We start from the raw sequence: 15,978 nt of genomic DNA, 5'->3' as shown, positions 1-15,978 counted from the left end.
TATGTGCCATTTGTAACTGTCCTTAATAATAGTTCATCTGGCGCCCTCTTCTGGCCTTTGTAGGCAACACACACACACACACACACACACACACACACACACACACACACACACACACACACACAGAGTCAAAACATACACACAAAATGAAAGTGATAAATCAGTCTTCTTTAAAAACCCACAGAAGCTAGCTGTCACATCTCAACTTCTCTGTGCTTGTTTGGGCTCCTCTCCAGTGTGCGTTTCCTTCGGGAAACAATTTTCAGTTGCTCCTAGAATTTCCATCTGCCTGTTTTGTTCTCAGCCTCCCAGCATCGATTCTCACTCTTAGGGTGGAGCAGCCCTGTCTTCCGAGCTGGAAAATGCCTCACGTACCCGAATCCTTCACTATTAAGCCCTCCCCCACAGCTTTGAGTAGAGCTCTGTGCTGGGCAATGAGTTCTCCCCAAAGCTTTATTGTGAGAAATCCACAAGAGTTCAAAGAAAAGTAGCGAGGACCAGGTGGCAACTGGTGACTTCACCTGTTCGCTTTGCTGGCTGCCCAGATTAATTATTCTTCTTATCAGTGTCACAGAGTACTTGACTAAAACAATTTAAGGAAGAGAGGGTTTATTTGGTCTGTGTGGTCTGGGGGTACAGTCCATCCTGGAGGTGAGGGCAGAGACTTGAAGCACCCCAGTCAGGAAGCACAGATTCATGAATACTGATGTTCAGTTCACTCTTTATTCAGTCAGGGTCTGAATGGTATGAGGCTGCCCACATTCTGGTGGGTCTTTTCTTTCCAGTTAAATTCTCTGGAAGCAACCATACAACATAGCCGGGGGTGTGTATAGTTTTAGATTTTTCAAAACTGACTTTAATAAGAGTTCTTCGATGCTTTAACCTACCTTCTAGCCCATCACCTACCAGAGGTGACAGAAAGGAAAGGTTAATAGAACAACGGGGGAGTGGACCTGTTTAGAAATAGTTCTTTTGGGAAATTCTGATTTTTCCTTGTCCAGGATATCAGCAGTTCAGTTCACACAAATTGGCAGCAGTAGCTTGATCCACTTGCAAACACCATTCCCAAATCAGCAATAGCAGTTTGATCCAGAAGAAACCACAAGGCTCTGCCAATCAGCCCAAGTCCTCAGAATACCATGAGAAGTTCTTTGGTGCATTTCTCTCTATGACGTCACAACATACGATGATCATTGAAGAAGGCAAGGCAAACCCATGCCACAGCATCATCAGCGAAGAACAACATTAGCAAAACCCAAGGAAGACCAGCAAAAAGCAGCAAGGCGAGCCAATACCACAGCATCGTCCACTGTCTGCTGGGTTATACTTATACCCTTTCCAAACGTCAGGTGTCATCGCAAGCATCCACTCCAGCAAAATATCACATGCCCTTTCTGTAGGCAGCTTCCAGAAAAACACCATGTGTCTGTTCTCAGCAAAATAACATCCTCTCATAAGACAGTTTCCAAAAAAGACATGGCACAACTGAGTCTCCAAAGAAACCAGAAATTTCCACGTCAGGTGTGTCTCCTGTTAATCTAAGTTCCATAAAGGTGACAGCAGAGATTAGCTGTCATACCATCTGAAGGTCAATCACACACCCCTCGGCCCCTGCACACTACAGCTACATCTCCAAGATGGGTGCATAACAACCTGTCAGTGCTGTACACAGGAAATATGTCATAGACACAGATTACGTTACCCTCAAACTGAGATGAAAAGTCCTCACTGTTCCCACCACGTCCTTATAGGTGAGGGCTCTGCAAGAGCTATATCCCTAATAGTTTGGCTGCTCTTTAAACCACGTGACATCAGTGAGGTGTCACACCCCATCTGCTTGATGTCCTGAAGGAGACCTATGGTGGCCAGAGGAATGTCCAGATTCTTCTGCTGCAGCTGTGCACACCCTTAGGTCCTGGGGACATTGCTGAGGTTCTGTCACACAGTCCTCTGTGTTTTGAGTTCCACTTTCTTCCTGCTTCTCCTCTTTATATAGGGATATCTTTATATAGGGATATACTGGTTTAATTTCCTGGTGACCTGGATCCTGAGCCGGAGACTCTGGAGCTGTGCTCTGGGTCCAGGGTCAGTGGATGTAATGGGACTTTCTCAGTGGCCTGGGGCTGTACTCTTTCTTCTTTTGCTCTCCCAATGCCACAACTCTATGGTATGGGGTTTGTGAGGGCTAAAGTTGAGCCGACACTTTGCCTGGGGTGGTTGGTATCCGCTGGCCCGGGGAACTGGGGGGCTCGCTTCAGACAGCCCTGGGTTTATTTGTCAGTGAGCTAGAGTGGCTGCCTTGCACTAAAGGGTTGTGGGGTGGCATGGTCACATCCACTGACCCTGCCCTGGGTCGAGCAGTTGGAGGGTGGTCAACTTGACTGTACAAGGCCCCCTAACACAAGGCCTGGTTGCTCGTCTTGTGTGCTGCTTGTGTTAAATGTGGTACCCAGTGTTTGGAAAGAACTGCAAGCAAACAAGGGGTGAATAGGAGCAAAGACTCTCCTCTCCCAGCTTCTCCTTCCCAGAAGGAGTGTCCAACCTTCTGACATTGCTACAGGAAGCTATTGTCTACAGGGTTCGCATTCAAGCTTGAGACTGGATGTGTGCAAGGCAGGTAGCTAAAAACAAACAGACCAAAATACTGCATGGAAATGGCCACTCCATAATTAAAGGGGAAGGTTTTTTTTTATTATAGGTAAAATAGAGAATAAGGCACAGGGTGGGGGTGGGGGGCAGCTTAATTTCAGGGACTAAGAGGATCAGAGAGAAGGGAGCTGGGAGAGAGCAGACTGGCAATAGCCAGGGCAATGGGAGCAGAGAGGACAGCAAAAGTGAGGGAGAGAGTCCTACCAGGTATAAGGGGGCGTGCTGCGGAGGGAGGAGGGCAGGTCAGCTGGAACAGCCTGGGAGCTAGCATTAGCATGGGGCTCTGATCTGTTGGAGTTAATAGAGAACTAGGTGCCCTCTCCTGAGGCTTCTCCTGGCAAACAAACCCACTCTACATAGCTTCTGAGGAGCGCTGAGTGTTTACCTGGTGGGAGGGCAGCCTCAGCTGAGTCTACATTGTCACTGGAGGGCTGGGACCTGGCACTAATTGATTCAGTTACCAACAAAAACACCCAAGAAAAACCAGAAACAAACTAACCAAACACCAAGAAAACAAACAAAACCACACAAAGCAACGAGGAAACCCTCATAAGGTTTTCAGTACAGCTACAGTTTTGGGTTGGGCTGCATTGGCAGCTGTTCTTGGCCACATATGGCCGGTGGTTGGTGGTTTGTTACACAGCCCTGCAGAGGCAACCATAATTAGTGCCTGATGTCTGCGTAAGGGTTTCTTGGATTAAAAGAGAAAACCTATTTTTCTGTTCTTAACCTTTTGTTCTAACGTTGTTTTTCCTCGTTCCCTGGCTTCTGTTAATGCCCCCTGTTTGCCACTTTGCTCAGCCACCCTGTGTTTGGCTGGGTTGTTTGTGCCCGCCTCACCCCTGCCCACAGCCAGCAGCCCAGGCTTCAACCTGATTCTGCCTGCCCAGGCTTCTGGTTCTGCAGATTGCTTAGGATGCAGTAGGGAGGAGGTGTGCACAGCTGTTAAAATGTAAATTGAGAAGCTTTTCCTTGGTGCTTGGGAGCAATCCTAGGGCCTCTCTTATGTACTTACCACACAAGCCCTCTACCTCTGGCACGCCCAGCACCCCCCCCCCCCTTTTTGTCTTAATGGTCTCAGTCTGATTAAGGTCTTTTCCTAGTTTGTTTGGAAATGCCAGAGGCAACCTTAGCCCCATGACGAGTTGCATTCACAGCCTGGCTCCTGCATCTGTAGAACCTGTCCTGTGTAATCCACCCACAGAGCTGCTTAAAGCACTGAGCGCCCGTCCTTATGCTAGGAGTTTGTGTTCTAACAGTCTGGGCCTGTCACCAAGTGTCGGAAGCTAGTGTGCTGATTAGGAGACCCACTGTGAGGACCTGGGTCTCAGGTTCTCCACGCAGATGTCATGGGAGAGCCTCTCAGGAGCCACTTCGGCAGTAGCACCGCTGACCTGCATGAGGTGCCTTTAGAGGGGCACAAAGGCACTGTAAGTTCACGTGTTAAACAGGAAAGGGAGGTTGTTGGTTTTCCAGGGAGGTCACAGCCCTCTTCTCAGCTTGATTTCTTAATTTCGACCATTGTCTAGAAATTGCTGCTTGCAGTAAAGTCACTATAGTTTGTGTGTGAAAGTCTTCCCTCCTTTAAGGCTGTTTTACTAATCTGCACTCAGCAGGTCTCCAAGTAACCATGGTAACCATGCCACCCAATGTCAGGCTTTACACCACCATTCTTTATTCTCTGTCCTTTGCAATCTCAAAGCCTGTTCCCAGTGACAGGTCTTCTCCAGCAAGGCCACACCTCTTCCAGCAAGGCCACACCTCCTCCAGCAAGGCCACACCTCCTCCAGCAAGGCCACACCTCCTCTAGCAAGGCCACACCTCCTCCAACAAGGCTATGCCTCCCAATCCTTCCCAAACAGTTCTACTAACTGGAGTCTGGCATTCAAATACATGAGCCAATGGAAGCGGCTGTTCTCATTCGAACTATCATAAATGGCTAGGATAATGCTGTTGGGGTTGTGGTTTTAATCTTTTTGTCCCCTTCACCTGGCTAGAAGCTCTTATTGTGAGACTCTTGCGACTCTGCCTGGCCCTCATGGCCTCTGGGCTCTCTTCCGTATCCCACCTAGATGTCCAGTGTGGAGCTGGTGCAGTGGCTAGTTTTAATTGTCAACTTTACACAGTCTCCAATCACCTGAGATGAGAGTCTCAATGAAGGATATCTAGATTAGCCTGACTTTGAGCATGTCTGGGGCGGGGGGTGGGGGTGTTTTGATTACATTGATACAGGAAGACCCTGTCCACTGTGGGTGGCACCGTTACTCCCCAACCCCCAGCCCTGAATCCAGCTTCCTGGGGTAGAGAAGGTGAGTTGAGTAACCAGTGTGTATCCATTCTCTCTCTTCTTGACCGTGAATGTGGTGTGACTAGCTGGTTGAACTCCTGCCTCATGGGCAGTCTTAACACTCAGTGAGGGACTGTGGCCCAGAATTCTAAGCTGAATAAACCCTTTCTCCCCTAAATTAACTTTTCCCAGGGCATTTTATTACAGCAAAAGAAATGGAACTAAAACAGGTTAGGGCCATGTCTGCTGTGAACTCCCTGATGTGGGGACCCACTGTGAGGGCAGCAGATGCTGGGAACCAAACTTAGGTTCCCTGGAAGAGAGGAGAATGCTCTTAACAGTGAGCCATCGCTCCCTCCCTTTCCCCTCCCATCCCCTTCCCCTTCCCTTCCCCTCCCCTGCAGCCCCTCATCCCCATCCCCTGTACCCCTTTCCCCTTCCCGCTCTCAGCCCCTTAAGAGGTGGAGACTGAGGAGTGGCCAGGTCACCAAGCTATTCCACAGCCCTTTGGCTCTTCTTTTGAGGCAGGGCCCTAACACTCTCCTGTGAAGGCTTCCTGGGCAACCACGACTACCAGCTTCTTCCACTGTGCCCAGTCCTTCATTTGTAACACAAAATTATTTTCACTATGTTTTTTGTGTATGTGCATAGGGATATTGGGGTGGTGGGGTATGTGGTGCCCATGGAGGCCAGAGACATCAGATTACCCTGGCTCTAGAGTTATGGGGGTTGAGAGCCACTTTATATAGGCGCTTGGAACTAAACCTTGGTCCTCTATGAGAGCAGTACACAGTCTTAGCCATCCAGTCACCTCTCCAGCCCTATTTAAAAAAGACTCCTTTTGTTATTTTAAAATGCTCTGTGTGTGTGTGTGTGTGTGTGTGTGTGTGTGTGTGTGTGTGTGTGTGTTCACGCACTTGTGAGTACAACCCAAGCCCTTCATTTTTAAACCAATCTTCTTATCACCTCCAGTCATCAGGATCTTGTTTGACTTTGAGTCCTCTGAGGGGTTTGTTTTTCTCCCCACCCTCCCTCCTTCTCCCTCCTCCTTCCTCTTCTATTGTTTTAAAGCAAAGATTAGAATTTGGCAAGCCTTTGATTTCCTAACTCTGCCTGCTCTTCCAGTAATCCCAGCTTTCAGAGCTTCAGAGCAGAGCAGTCAGGCAGAGTAGCCCCAGCCACTGCTCTGCCTTCCCCTCCCCTCCCCTCCCCTCCCCTCCCCTCCCCTCCCCTCCCCTCCCCTCCCCTCCCCTCCCCTGCCCTGCCCTTCCCTGCCCTGCCCTCCCCTCCCCTCCTTCAGCTCTGCTGCTCCAACTCTGGCTTTTCCCCCTCTTCTAGTAGGATTCCCTGGACATCCCAGCACACCTCCTGGGGCTCTGCAGTTCCAAAGCCAACAGTTCCCTCTGCTGGCCTGATTTGGAGAACTACACTGAGTCAAACAGACCAGACTGTGGAAAACCAAATTCTCTAACACAGGGCTTCTCAACCTTCTTAATGCTGAAACCCTTTTACATAGTTCCTCATGTTGCAGTGACCCACAACCATGCAATTATTTTTGTTGCTACTTCATAACTGTGATTTTGCTACTGTTATGAATCATAATGTAAGTATCTGGTATGCAGGATGTCGGATATGGGATCCTTGTGAAAGGGTTGAGACCCAGAGGTTGAGAATACTGCTCCAACAATTTCTATTTCTAAATTTGCACAAGTGAAGGAGGACATTTTTCATCTGTCCCTGTTTTTAGTGACAGGAGGACTCTTGGCCTTAATCTGTGCTTGTGGCAATGTGGAACGAGTCAGTGATTGATTACTGTGGTGGCTATTTAAGTTTAAATGATGGGGTCATGCTTTATGATTATTAAGTATCTGATAAGGGGAGCTTCTCTGGAGGCAGCGTCTTTTGATCTTTTTATTAGATAGGTATTCACTGAGCCTGGAGTCTTCGGCCAGTCAGAGGGCTGGGGCTCACCTTGGCACACTGTGTTGTGGGTCAGGGTTCGAATATTGTTGTAAAAACCAGAAGATAAGTACGGAGGGAGGCTACATGTTCTGGGTAGGGTGTGGACAGGGGCCACAGGTTAACAGAGGAGCTGTACACACCACAGAGTTACTTACATATCAGTGTCGATGGTGGCATTACCCACAACACGTAAGTTATAGAACAAACCTAGGTGCCCAGCAGCTAGAATGTATGAGAACATGTGGTGCATGTGCATAAGGGATTTTTGTTCAGCCATAAAAAAGGAAGTAGGTTACATTATTTACAGGAAAGTGGGTATGACTGGAGACCACAGTTTTCTGAAAGACTAGGTCTTTTTTTCATGGTTCCTTATTGTATACAACTACATGATCACACAAATACAACCCCAATCAGAAGTAAAACTGCCTAAGGCAACTGCCGCCTTAACCCATGCGTGGTGACCCCACAGGGATCACATGAGCCTTTCATAGGGGTAGCATATCAGATATCCTGTCTATTATATGTTTATATTATGATTCATAAGCAAAATTATAGTTATGAAGTAGCAATGAAATAAACGTATGGTCTGGGTCACCACAACATGAGGAAGTGCATGAAAGGATTGTAGCATCGGGAAGGTTGAGAAGCTCTGGTCTAGGGAACAACAGGGACAAATGGGGATGGGTAGGTGAAGAAGAGTGCAGGCATGAGGGAGAGTGTGCTCAGTGTGCTGTGTGTGAGTGAGTGAGTGAGTGTGAGTGTGTGAGAGTGTGTATGTGTGAATGTGTGTGAATGTGAGACTGTGTGAGTGTGTGTGTATGAGTGCAAGTGTGTGAATGTGTGTGAGTGTATGAGTGTATGAATACATGTGTATGTGAGAGTGTTTGTGTGAGTGTTTGTGTGAGTGTGTATGTTTGTATGAATGTGTATATGTGTGAGTGTGTGTATATGTGTATGAGTGTGTGTGTGTGTGTGTGTGTGTGTGTGTGTGTAAAAGGTTGAAGAAACCCCCCAAAGCAAACCATAATACAAAGGAGAGCTGTGAGCTCACCAGGTGAAGGAGAAAGGTTCTGGTTGGGGGACAGAGCATTTTGCATATTGCTCTCTTAATTTTTTTATGTTGCCTTATAATTTCTAAGTTATTTCACTCTGCGTTCTCCTTCTAATCTTGCTCTCTCTTCCTGTTCTGATGTAACAATGCCTTACTCCCAACGCTATGTTCATAATGCTCTCTCTCTAATGTTATGCCTGCCAATGCATCTTTCCTAGTCTTTTGAACCTTTTCTAGGAGAATAGATCACATGGTTTTCCCAAGCATTCCCTTTTTTTTTAAAAGTTCACTAGAAGTTTAAACATAAGTTCAATCATAAATCGAAGAAGTTTACAACAGATAATGCTTACATGCATATCCATTAAGAATAATTATCTGACTAAACATTCATCATCTGTCACTAGCTCTATAGGTTCATGGAGAGTTAAAGACCATAGCTTTTGTGACTAAGTTATTAGTGAAGTTTTATATACATAAACCCAGTCAATATTTTATCTTCTGTCTTTGCACCTAGAGTAAATCATTAGTTCCCTTTTTTTTCCCCTTGGGAGCTGAGGACTGAACCCAGGGCTTGCTAGGCAAGCGCTCTACCACTGAGCTAAATCCCCAACCCCAATTAGTTCCCTTTTTAATCACCTTTGGTTAATGGTTTTACAACCTCTTGGAATGTGCTCTAGGTTGCAGATGCTTGCTTACTATTTCAGATGCAATTAGCTGGTGACACTTGAAGACTGTCAGCCTTGCAGTTTTGACGCCAGAAAGGACTTAATAGCAGTCATATTATAAAAGAGTTTAATAATTACGAATATAATTTTAGAAATTCTTATAGAATCAGCAGTAAGAATTAAGGAATCACCTATTTGTCTATATAGCAAATCACCTATTTGTCTATATGTCTTCGTTGTTCTGCAGACATCTGCTCAAGAGAGAGGGCTAACACACACACACACACACACACACACACACACACACACACACACACACCAGGAAAATCATTCAATAGCAAGAATCTTTCCTAAAATGAGATTCTTCTTGGCCTTGCCTAGAGAAGCCATCCTGTCATTAACCTTGACAGTCGTGGCGGAATCCTCTAAGAAGAGAACCTGCTAGTTTGTAGCTTCTCCTAGACGGCTCCTGGCATTTGAGATTGGCAGAATTTGCTGTCTCGTGACATGCAGGAGATGGGGAGAGGGTTTGGGATGGAGCACAGATGTCTGGTGGTATCCATCACTAAAAAAGTACTGAGGGAGAGGAACAGGCCTGAGGGGTAGAAGTCTGAGGTTTGATGCAATGGGTTTAGCTTAGTTGTGGGACTCCCAGGATAAGCACACAGTAGACATGTAGATGAGAAACGAAAAGACAGAAGTAGATGTGAGTTAGTTGGAGACTTAGAGGTAATAATTGAATACATGGAGCACGTGGGGTTATGGAAGGGAGATATGTGGGATGAGGAGGGGGCTTTTCCATCAACCGAGGAGTAGCAGCTTCCCAGGAACAAGAAAAGCAGAGAGGTGGAGGGTCAGAAGAGTGAGTTTCTGGAGTACTCATGGGAAGACAGTTCTGTGAATGAGGGAGGAGAAAGTGGTCAGTGCTGTGGGGAGGCTGTTCTGTCACAGCTGGACAAGAGGCAGTAGCCAGTGAGCACAGGACTAAAAGGAGTGGGATGACTAGTGGTAGCCAGGTGGCTGTGTGTGTGAAGGCAGACCCACAGGGTTAGTGTTGGAAATACAAGCTTTCTGTTTATAATTATGTTTTTTATTTGTGTACATGAGTGTGGGTACCTGAGGAGGCCAGGAGAGGGCACTAGATCCTGTACAACAGGAGTTACAAGAGGTTGTGAGCCACTTGACTTAGGTACCCGGAACTGAAATCAGGTCTTCTGTAAGAACAGTACTCACTCTTTACAGCTCAGCCACACACCCCCCACCCCCCCCCCACACACACAAACCCCCCTGATTGAGAAAGATGAGAGGCTTAGACGTGCATGCTGGCTAGCTACTGCTGGGTGACTCCCTGCCTCTGCAGACTTTCCGACATTACTAATGCCCATGCTTCTGTAGACAGGCTGAGGTTGTAATTTTATTGCTTTCATTCAGGATTAAACTGTGGACCCTGTTCTTAGACACTTTATCTAGGGCAGCTGTTTTGCTAGCACTTCTTGTCATGCTCCTTTTGGGAGTAATGAGCCTGCTGGGGCCCCAGGATGGGGAGAGTCTGCGTTAGTACATTTGAACCTCTGCTGGTTTCCTACCTGCAGATATTCCTTGGGAAAGGGTTCCCTGTGACAGAACCATGATGTCACATAGCAAGGGGCAGGCTGAGGAGCTATGGGCCTTTCATGTGATCTAGTGGGAGTGTGTCTGCAAGGATGCCGAGACTGGTGAGCAGAGGCAAACGGTGGCTATTCCAGGAAAGCCAGGAGGTGTAAGGTGGCGGACTGGTAGCTTTGCTTATGATGTTATGGGTGTTGCTGCAGCCATTAACTACTATAGAGCCGGGAGTTGGCATCCTTGAGTAAGAGTTCGAATTCCCAAAGTGCATGTAAATGGTGAGTAGATGTGGGGATTCACCTGTAAATCCCACTCAGAAGGCAGAGGATGGAGTCCCTAGAGCAATCAGCTAACAGGACCAGTGAGCTTTAGATCAACTGAGAAATCCTGTCTCCAGAAATAAGGTAAAGAGTGATGATGGAGGGGGGACTTCCAGTGTCAACCTTGGCTGTCTACATGTATGCCCACACATGCGCACATCTGCATTTCCACACCGCCACACCACCATATGCACATCTGCATATACACATGCACCATGCACAAATACATACAAGAGAAAATATTATTGTTACTATTATTGAAGTGTTGGCGGACTAGTAACTTTAATGGGTGCAGGGTCTCCTAGGTTTTCAATGGGAGAGAGGGAGCAGGGACTCCTTGTGAATGTGGTGATGTTGTGGGGATGATGTGGGAGGATGGAGGAGTTCCCTTTCTGTGGTTCTTGTCCCCTGTGAGGTGGGAGGTGAATCGTCTTCTGACAGCAATTTGCTCAAGGCAGGTGCTTTAACAGTTAATGGTTTTGAACTCCAGAGATACTCAGTCTGCAAAGTGCTCCACACAATCGTGAAGACCTGCATTTAGACCCCAGAACTCATGTTAAAAAAAATTCAGGTGTGGCAGTGCATGTCTGCAACCCTAGTTCTGGGGACTTGGAGACAGGAGGTTGGCCAATTTGTCTAGCTAAACTGACAGTTGCCAGGTTCTGAAGAGACCCTGTCTCAAAGACTACGGTGTAGATGATTGGGGAAGAGACTCGGTGTTGCCTTCTTGCCTTCTCAAGTGAAAATTCTGTGCACCTGCGCCTGTACATGCACGCACATCCACACGCCAAAACCAAAACAAACCACAAGGTAGAAATTTTTCCCCAAATGTAGCTTGAGGGAGTAGTTGGTCAGGACATACAGACTTCAGCCAGGCTGAGAACCATTAATCTACCTGCTCATGTGGAGATGGCATTACTGTGCATGTGTGTACTGGTGAGTGTGGCTATACTGCTTTGTGCTCTTCCAGCCACCTGCCAAGGAACTCTGGATCCTCGAATAGAAGACAGATAGACAGACACACACAGGCAGACATACTACACACACACACGCACACGCACCCCAATTAATTTTAAAATGCCTTGGCTAGCTTGAAGACTGGGCACTCCTAAACCTTCCCCTGCTACCCCAGGCCTAATCAGGGAAGTGACCAGTGGTCACTCATCCACTGGAATTCTCACATGTCTGGTTGGCTATCACTCCTGTAGCTCCTGTCCCATTCTTTTCCCTTGAGTCATGGTGATTCTCTGTCTCCTTTTTCCCACTTCCTAGCCCATGCAAACTAAAGGTCCTGCCCCATCTCCCTTTGCCCAGGCCTCCCTGGCATCTTTATTGTACAATCAAAAACCAATTGGGGACAAGGACATGCAGATTCCTGATTAAATCAAAACGTTAGAACCGATCCCCAACTCGTGGACCCTGAGCCTACTGGTGGGATGGTGAAGGGGGTGGGGGTGACATGTATCCTTGTGTTTCACAGAGACCTTCCCACTTGATTCTCAGGCTTGCTCTCTGCCATCCTCTGATCTCTGCTCCTCTCCTGCCCCCTCGGTGTCGCATAAACAGCACAGCTCCCCCTGTAGTGGAGGAGGATCCACACTCGGCAGCTACAAATTTCTGTTCCTGCCTCGATTGTTTTCCTGTTTTATTTAAGATAAACTTTCAATTTCAGAATAGTTTGGATTTAATAGAAGCTCATCAGACCTCTCACAGAATTCCTGCATATGGCTCACCCAGTTTCCGGTGAAGATCTTGCATTAATGTGGCAGACGCAGTGAGTGAGAGAATATCCACACACTGTTAATGTCTTGGTTAGGTTTCTATCGCTGGGAAAAGACACAGTATGACCAAAAGAAACGTGTTAAAGAATTTAGTCAGCTTACATATGCGGGCCACAGTCTACAGAGGGAAGCCAGGACGCAACTCAGGGCAGGAACCTGACAGCAGGGACTGACCCAGAAGCTGTGGAGAAAAGCTGTGCGCTTGCTCCACATGCCTCACGCAGCTTCTTGCTTATGCACCCAGGATCACTTGTTCAGGGACGGCACCACCCACAGTGAGAAGGGCCCTCACACAGAGATCACCAACCAAGACTTGTCTACAGGACAATCTTACGGAGCCATTTTTTCAATTACGAGTCCCTCTTCCCAAGTGACTCAGTCTGTGTCAGATTAACATAAAACCTTTCTTTATTTAGATTTCCTTGCGTGTTCCCCAGTATCATTTTCCTTCCCCTCTTTCCAAGGCAGTGTTTTGCTATGTAAATCTGGCTGTCCTGGTGCTCGCTATATAGACTAGGTTAGACTAGAACTTGCAGCAATCCTCCTGCCTCTGCCACTTCAGTGCTGGGATAACATGCAGGTGCTACCACATTTGGCCTCTCATGTCCTTTTTCATATTAGATTCCCATTCATGATTCTATGTTGCATGTCTGTGTCTCTAGGCTCCTGGTGGCTATGCGACTCTCTCAGATGGCCTTTGTGTTTGATGGTCTTAAGGTTTGCATACAGGATGTGGTGTATTGTAGGATGTCCCTTATTTGAGCTGTGCCTTGGAATTGGAGGTAGGAATTCTTTGGAGCCACACAACACAGCCCCTTATCATTGCTTCAGAGGGCACGTGCTGCAAACACAGCTTTGGTCCCCTGGCTCCGTGGTGGTGGCCAGTTTCTCCACTGTGAAGTTGAGCTCCAACCCCTCTCCTGTGTTATATATGCTTTGGAGAGAGGTCTCCAGGCTCAGCCTTCCAGTCAGGAGTAAGGAGTCACTTTCCCCTGGGGACGGTGGGGTTGTCCCCTGTTCAAGCTCTTCAGTTTCTATGTGTAGTTTGCTTTTTTGAGGCAGAATCCTTCGCATTCCAGACTAGCTCCAGACCTGTTACGAAGCTCAGATGAGCTTGATCATCCTGCCTCCGCCTCCCACACGCTGGGGGTAGAGGTGTGGCCAGGACTTTTCTTTTCTCCCCCCCCCCCCCCCCCCCGGAGCTGGGGACCGAACCCAGGGCCTTGCACTTCCTAGGCAAGTGCTCTACCACTGAGCTAAATCCCCAACCCCGGCCAGGACTTTTCTATATGTCTTTTTTGCTGGGAACTTTCTGCATACTTTCTCTGCTGTGCCTTCTGAAACTGTGTATTGATATTATCTCTCCATTTTACAGACATAGAAAACTTGGTCCCTTTCTCAAGAGTACCTCAGATTTTTGAGGGGCAGGTCTGGGAATTGGACTGTATATATATTTTTTGATATATTTATTTTATTTATATGAGTACATTGTAGTTGTCTTCAGGTACACCAGAAGAGGGCATCGAATCCCATTACAGATGGTTGTGAGCCACCATGTGGTTGCTGGGGATTGAACTCAGGACCTCTGGAAGAGCAGTTGGTGCTCTTAACCACTGAGCCATCTCTCCAGCCCTGGACTGTATATTTTTAGAGTAAGCTCTCTAAAGTATAGTGGGTGACCTCTTGGATACGTTGGGCACCACTTTTGCCCTTTCCTTGGGCAGGATAAGGCTCACAGTGGGAAGGTAGGGAGTCTCTGTGGTGAAACTGCCCTTAAGATAGAACCAACTCCTGCAATGTGTAAGTTGGGTTAGACTCACTTGAGTATCTGGGTACTTTTGCACTAAAAAGATTATGTATTTAGTATAAATGCACACACACACTTGGCCAGTTGAATGGGCAGAGAGAAGAAAACAGAGAAATCTATAAAGCAAACTGCCCATTATACATATATTTTATATAAATGATGTTGAAGTCAGAAAATCCAGCATAGGGGGAGCCTGTGTCCCGATTGTAGGCTGGAGATCTGGTGACCTAAAAGTCCTTCCCTAGCCCCAGACTTTTTCCAGAAGGGAGAACAGCAGCTTTACCATGCAGACTATTTTCAATAGAAATTAAAGATGAACCCGACGCTTCTAACACTGTGTAAACATTAACTGTTCTCCTTAAAAGTCAGGGCAAGTGGAGACTAGGGTAGCTACTGTGTGTGTGTGTGTGTGTGTGTGTGTGTGTGTGTGTGTGTGTGTGTGTGACAGCAAATACCTGCTGCAAATTGTGACTGACACGCAGTGTCACATTTTTAAAGAAAAAGATGGAAACAAACAGCAGTTGATTTCACAGAGACCCAGTCTACATCTGACTGGTGTGGCAACTGTTCAAGCAGATACTAGCTAACTTCAGATCAAAGGTCTTCTTCTACCCCACTGACTTTAGAGCTACTGAGCTATCATGGGCTTCTGACCCCCAGCTTCATCCTAGCCCATCACACAGAGGAGGTCAAGAGGTCAGCAAGACCAAGCAGCACCCTCACAAACTGGAATCTGTGTGTTACTTTGCCAGCTCCAGCTTGGTTTTGTTAGCGTTGGAACCCTCAGCAAGGAGCTGACATCAGTAAGGTACTGACCCACCTTTTCATGTGGCTGAGCTCAGTGGTAAACTGTAACCCAGCTTCTTCAGAATCCGATCTCCAGTTTATGTGACTTGTTTATTCCTAACCTATAAATTGGTGAGAGGCCAATCCCCAGTATTGAATTTGGAGGGTGTGGGCAGAAGGCTAAAGTATACAGTGTCCTTCAGAAGGGATCACCAGGGCTCCAACCTGGATATCTGTGTCACTTGGGTGTGGCTTGGTTGACTGAAGCCGTTCAGTGTATTAGGCAGATTTAATATTGTTCTCACACAGTGGAAAGACTGTGGAAGGGGCTGAAGGCCAGAGACATGTGCACCCCCTCTTACTCCCCCTCCCCAGCTTCTACTTCATCCTGGAACCCACTCTACTGGAAGCTCAGTCACAGCAGAGAAACAGATTCTCAGAGCTGCCACCAGCTTCGGGCTTCTCCGTCTGCAGGCAAACAGGAGAGCCCCCAAAGTGCCTCCTGGTTCTAGGTTTCATGTAACATGCCCTGGAATCCTGCTCAGAACAGGACTTAAACACAGGGCCTGACTTCCCCACACGAAAAGGGACCGGATCAAGTACAGAGCGCGTGGGAATGCGCCTGAGGCCCTGTTCCTGTGGGTCTGATAGTGGAGTTGAAAGGAGCATGGGTAGAGTTAGGTTGTGCAGGGAGATTCTGGTCTCCTGACCTAGGCACCCGGAAGCTAAGGGGAGGGGTGCACATGAGCACAGGGCAGTGAGCAAAGGAAGCTGTCTTCTTGTCTGATGTGGATGGTCATGAAATAGAACCGTAGCCCTTCAGGGAGCATGAGGCCATGTTTAGATACTCTCTTGGTTGTCTAGGGCTAGGGAGGACCAGTGTTTGTCGCTCTTGTTTTAGGGCTACAGGTCAAGAGTCCTGCTAGGCAGATTGTAGTCAGTCTTAGAATGGTTATCCAGGGTTCTGATTTTGACCACTGAGGGTGGCTGGGGAGGAATAAATCTCAGGGCTAGAAAGGCAAACTGTTGGCCTCAGGTGGCTGGGGCAGTAGATCCAGCAGCCAT

The 15,978-nt window shown here is 47.5% G+C and overlaps 1 protein-coding gene across 1 annotated transcript in view; it reads left to right on the top strand.

Moving 5' to 3' along the window:
• The window catches only part of Ankrd33b (ankyrin repeat domain 33B), a 75,710-nt gene that overhangs the window by 47,014 nt on the left and 12,718 nt on the right, over window positions 1-15,978 (top strand).

This window comes from Rattus norvegicus, chromosome 2, assembly GCF_021556685.1.
Source record: "Rattus norvegicus strain SHRSP/BbbUtx chromosome 2, alternate assembly SHRSP_T2T, whole genome shotgun sequence".
Lineage (NCBI taxonomy): Eukaryota > Metazoa > Chordata > Mammalia > Rodentia > Muridae > Rattus > Rattus norvegicus.
Note: the sequence above shows the minus strand (reverse complement) of the source record. Positions and strands in the feature narration are given on the sequence as shown.